The sequence below is a fragment of the Rana temporaria genome (assembly GCF_905171775.1).
Source record: "Rana temporaria chromosome 4 unlocalized genomic scaffold, aRanTem1.1 chr4w, whole genome shotgun sequence".
NCBI lineage: Eukaryota > Metazoa > Chordata > Amphibia > Anura > Ranidae > Rana > Rana temporaria.
The window spans coordinates 650,951-657,096 of NW_024404459.1; positions in this window are offsets into that span (position 1 = coordinate 650,951).

Here is a 6,146-nt window from a genome sequence, read left to right on the forward strand (position 1 = left end):
GCTGCTTAAAAAAACAACATCTAAAGTAAACAGTAAAACAAAAAATTGAAACATAAAGTCCCAAAGTCCAATGCAAAACTGTAGCAGCGCTACTTCCAAACTGGCGTTTGAAACACTTCTATATATTAAAATATAGGAAATCGATGATAGTGCCGATGGAAAAATACACAGAAGAAATCCTTAATCAGTGCTCCTTTCACCAAGGGGGGGTGGTCACCACGTGGGGGGGGGGGGATATTAACTCCCCTTTTGGGGATGCACTCACCACAAGTATGAAAATAAAGGGCCTGGAATGTATATCCGTGTTTATCCTGGAAGATGCACTCTCCACCAACAGGTAAGCTTTGTTCAATCAAACCGCAATCACATATAATAGAAAAAACTCATATAGTGTGATATCGTTTTATGCATGTTTATTGAGCCCCAAACATCCCCTTTTAAAATGTGCGTACCACAATATAAAAGTTTCAAGCAAAAAAGGTATTAGTACTGTGCCTGTATGCCTTTCCTTGCCATAACATTGAAGCCGCTGGTGCTTTATTTCTCCCCTGTTCCTGGTCCCGGAGGCTGTACAGTGTCTCAGGTCAATGGATAAGTTTTGTCATTGGTTGACTTCATCTGAGGTGTTTACAGATTGGCTTTATCACCCCAACGAGCTCCAGTTCATGGATGTGATCATTATGTTTGGATGATTTTACCAGTCAGGGACCAAACCTTCATCAGCCCATCAAATTGACTTTACAATCAATTGTAAAATCCCTTCCATCTATTGTTTATCCATCCTGTACATCAGGGGTCTCAAACTCACATTACCTGAGGGCCACAAGACAAGTTTCCATATCCCATGGGGTGCCGCATGCAAACTTTCAAACTTCAAAAACAGTACTGGTGTCAGCGAACGCATTATTAACCCTGACCACTACACTGCACACTGACCACTACACTACACACTGACCACTCACCATTAGGGTAAATCACAACAGGGCACAGCACACATGAGTGCACAGAGCACATCAGGGTACAAAGCCCAGCACATCAGGGTACAGGGCACATTAGAGCACAGCACATAGGGGTACAGCACAACAGGCCACATCAGGGTGCACGGCACATCGGGGCAGGGCATATCAGGACATGGCACAGTGCAGGACATGGCACATCAGGCCACAGCGCATCAGGACAGGGCACATGGCACATCAGGGTACAGGGCACATGAAACAGCACATCAGGGTACATGGGGCACATGGCACATCAGGGTACATGGGCCACATCAGGGTACATGGGGCACAATCACAGCATATCAGGGCACATGAGAGCACATCAGGGCACAATCAGGGAACATGGGGCACACCAGGGAACATGGGGCACATGAGAGCACATCAGGACAGGGCACATGGCACACTAGGGTACAGGGCACATGAAACAGCACATCAGGGTACAAAGCCCAGCACATCAGGGTACCCCATGTACCCTGATGTGCTGGGCTTTGTACCCTGATGTGCTGTTTCATGTTCCCTGTACCCTGATGTGCCATGTGCCCTGATGTGCTGGGCTTTGTACCCTGATGTGCTGTTTCATGTGCCCTGTACCCTGATGTGCCCTGTCCTGATGTGCTGTGCCATGTCCTGATGTGCTCTCATGTGCCCCATGTTCCCTGGTGTGCCCCATGTTCCCTGATTGTGCCCTGATGTGCTCTCATGTGCCCCATGGCACATCAGGGTACATGGGCCATATCAGGGCATAATCAGAGCACATGGGGCATATCAGGGCACATGGGGCACATACAAGCACACCAGGGCACATGGGGCACAATCAGGGAACATGGGGCACATCAAGGCACAATCAGGGAACATGGGGCACATCAGGGCACATGGGGCACAGCACATCAGGACAGGGCACATGGCACTGCAGGGCACAGGGTACCCTGATGTACAGAGCCAAGCACATCAGGGTACATGGGGCACATGAGGGTACATGGGGCACATGAGAGCACACCAGGGCACATTAAAGCGCATGAGGGCACAATCAGGGCACATGGGAGCACATCAGGGCACATGAGAGCACATCAGGGCACATGAGAGCACATCAGGGCACATGAGAGCACATTAGGGCACATGAGAGCACATCAGGGCACATGAGAGCACACCAGGGCACAGGTCAGCATTTACTTGTTGTTTTCTTCAAAGGCAGAGTAGCGCAGGAAGCTTCTGTCATAAGTTCACTTGTCTCTCATGTCACGCTGCTACTCCCCGGCAGCCCCCCCTCTCTTCTCGTCCATCTCAGATAATGTCACAAGCAAATGGGGATGGAAGAGAGGAGGGGCCGCCGGGGAGTAGCAGTGTGACATGAGAGACAAGTGAACTTATGACAGAAGCTTCCTTCGCTACTCTTCATTAGGGGTGCAACGGATCAAAAAACTCACGGTTCGGATCGTTCCTCGGATTAGGAGTCACGAATCGGATAATTTTTCGGATTAACAAAAAAAATTGCAGCCTCACTGTGACCCAAATTGCCGCCTCACTGTGCCCCAAATTGCTGCCTCACTGTGCCCCAAATTGCTGCCTCACTGTGCCCCAAATTGCCGCCTTACTTTGCCCCAAATTGCTGCCTCACTGTGCCCCAAATTGCCGCCTCACTTTGCCCCAAATTGCCACCTCACTGTGCCCAAAATTGCTGCCTCACTTTGCCCCAAATTGCCACCTCACTTTGCCCCAAATTGCCACCTCGCCAGGGTGGAAGAAGTGAGAGGGCAGCCAGCAGGGCTGGATTTCCTTTCCCTGCCACCCCAAGGCCAGGTTCTGCAATGCACCCCCTCCCCACCAACCGAACCCCCCCCCCCCCCCCCCCCCCACCCCCGGAGAATAGCAGTTGGATGGCAGGGGCGGCACGGTTAGTTCAAATATTTTTTGTTTCTTCTTTTTTTTATTACCTTATCACTTTTTTATGTAGCTTGTCGTTTTTACTTTAATTTTTGTATAATTTTCTTATTTTTAATATTATTTTTCTTCTTCTTTACTTTTTAATTACTTATTTTTTTATTAATTGAATTATTATTTCTTATTTTTTTTTTACATTTAACTTTATTGCTATCACACAGGAGAAAACAATTCCCTGTGTCATAGCAATTGAAGGTGACAGGTTCTCTTTGTTTACCCTGTCACCTCCAAAAACAGTCCTCACAGTTGAGATGGGAAGAGCACAGCTCACCCCTCTCACTGTGTGCTATTTTCAGCAAGGACAGGAGACTCGGCAGCTGGGGGGAGGAGGGGGCAGAGCCAGCCGGGAGAGGTGTGGGGGGAACGGACGGACGGCAGATGGGGGGAGGAGGGGGGGACGGACGGCAGCTGGGGGGAGGAGGGGGGGAATGGATGGCAGCTGGGAGGAGGAGGGGGGGACAGAGCCCGCCGGGAGAGGTGTGGGGGGGAACGGACGGGCGGCAGCAGCACATTCTCTGCTAGAAACCAACTCACCGCCCGTATGTTTAAACGTCTCCACTCCTGCTCACACACAGCCCCACCTCCTCCTAAGCCCACGCTGTAATAGAAAAAACACATCAGCGCATTGGACACGCATTCTGTCTATCACAGCGTGGTTAGGAGCAGGCGGGCTGTGTGCAAACAGAGCGGAGACAATTTCAATGTGTTTTTTACCGCTTTGCTCTGCAGTCCCGCGGCACGCCACGGATCACGTGTATGCCGATCCAAAGTCATTGATCCGTGGGGATCACGGATCAATGATGATCCGTTACACCCATACTCTTCATGCACCTCGATCTACACTTCCGCGGCACCCGCGGGCCATTTAAAACCGGTCCGCGGGTCGCAAATGGCCCGCGGGCCGGGAATTTGAGACCCCTGCTGTACATATCTTGTTCTATGCCCCGTCTCTTGGGTCCTCCCCGCCCATTCTGTGCTTGTGTGGTTACACTTCGAGTGAGTACCCCCATTTGTGGAGAACCTCCCTCCCCTCCCCCTCCCTTCCTATTCACCCTCCTTTACTAAGATCCCTCCCTCTTCCTCCTTCTTCTGTTCCCCTCCCCTCCCCCTCCCTTCCTATTCACCCTCCTTTACTAAGATCCCTTCCTCTTCCTCCTTCTTCTGTTCCTCTCCCCTCCCCCTATGCTCCCATTTTTTCCTAGTGATCCACCAACACCAACTTGGTCCTTATGTGCAAGAAATGAATGGTGTGACTGGAATGAGGTTCCTTCAATCTGAAGTTCCATGACAGTGAGTGGACTTTTATATCTTTCTATGGTCATCTGATTTATGGTCTCCTAGTAATATGGAGACATCCAAGCCATGTATAGATGGTCTCGGTGGTCCCTGTAGAAATCCTTATATATGGACATTTGTGCATTATTAACCACCTCAGTACCCGACACTTTCACCCCCTTCCCTGCCCAGGCCAATTTTCAGATTTCAGCGCTGCCATACTTTGAATGACAATTACTCAGTCATACAACACTGCACCCAAATGACATTTTTATCATTTTTTGTGACCGTCGGCCTGGCCCAGTTGACTTTCTGCCTTGGTTTTCTTTATGGCTACTCCCTGCCTCAGTCCCGGGGGAGACCACTCATGCCAGACCACCGTTCAATCCCACCCTTGGAGCTGACCTTATTCTTTGGGCTACTTTGTAAGTAGGAAAGGAATTGTCCTTTTTTTCATCTCTAGGATAGAATGTATAGCTAGCTACTAAATGTATCCATTATTCCATTACTTTATAGTTTAACCCATGCAGCCGACTCCTGACGAGTGGCAAAAGGCCATGAAACGCGTTGGGTGTTCATCCAGGGATGCCAAGCCACGCTAGCTCCAATAATTCTAACCAATCGTGTTTTCTATCGGTATTTATTATGTGAATTATATATATATTATATTTCTTCTATGTTTTATCTGTATTTATTTGTTCTTTGCTATGAAATGTAACGTCTGTCACAAATCATGTTTAGTGATCACCTCTGTATTAATAAATGAATTATTATTATATCAACTTATGTAGATTTTTTATGATTGTATTTTTACATCATAAATGCGTTCTTATATTATATTATTGAATGATGTTTACTAATATCACTATCATGAAGCACCCCCAGGGGATTGTGACATTCAAGTTATTTACATTCCATACACATTATCAGATACACCCACATGCCTCCATCAAAGTCCCAATCTACCTCTCCCTTCCTTCTTACATATATATGCCGGGATGGAGGCATGCCGGGGTGTAGCTCTAGGTATAGACAGCTCATACCCATTTTCTAGCTGTTTTATTAGCTATACATTTGTTGTGACCTTGTGTTCTGTGTCTTTAAGACTTTTCTATATGTAATAAAAATATCTTTGTTAAACAATTGGTTATATAAGAACTGTATATAACTTTTCTTACTTTTTTGTGTTATATTTGATCTTCTGTGGTAGCTCTGTAAGGTATTTTACAGGCGTGGTTACTATGAGACATTTCTTGGGGCTGCAGTTCCTCTCATCTCCACAAGGTGGTGATCTCACTCATATCCAGACAGGAAGATTCTATGGAATGCAGACAGGAAGTGATGTCATTACAGACAGGAAGTAATCTGGAATAAAGACAAGACGTTCCATGAGGCAGGAAAGAGGAGACATTGCTGGAAGTAACAGCAGAGGAGGTAATAAGATCTTATTTCCTATTTACACCCACAGAGGTCACCTCCCCCGATCACTTCCAGCAGCCCCCCAGTGAGGGGCTTCGTTCTCTGTGACCCCAAACATGGCACAATGCAGCCCCTGAGATTCCCAAGTGATGACAAAGGCTGAGGTGAGGGGCATGAATGGGGGAGGGGTCTGAACCGGGGTGCCAGTCAGAGGGGGTTATGGGCGGGGTTAGGGTTGCCACTTTTTCTTTATGCCAAACCCGAAGGATTTAGAGGCGCACAGTATATATATATATTTTTAGTATACACTATAGGATTGTAACAGACCTGGGACACCTTTGGGAACTCCAAAGAGAATAGTAATGTGGCGCACATAGTGCCCCCTCACCCTCCTGTCACGTTCTGTCCTGAGCCACATTCCTGTCTGAATATTGTGTCCGGGCTTCAGGTGGACTGAAGCCTGGGCACATGATTCAAAACCCGGACTATCCGGGTGAATCCTGGAGAGGTGGCAACCCT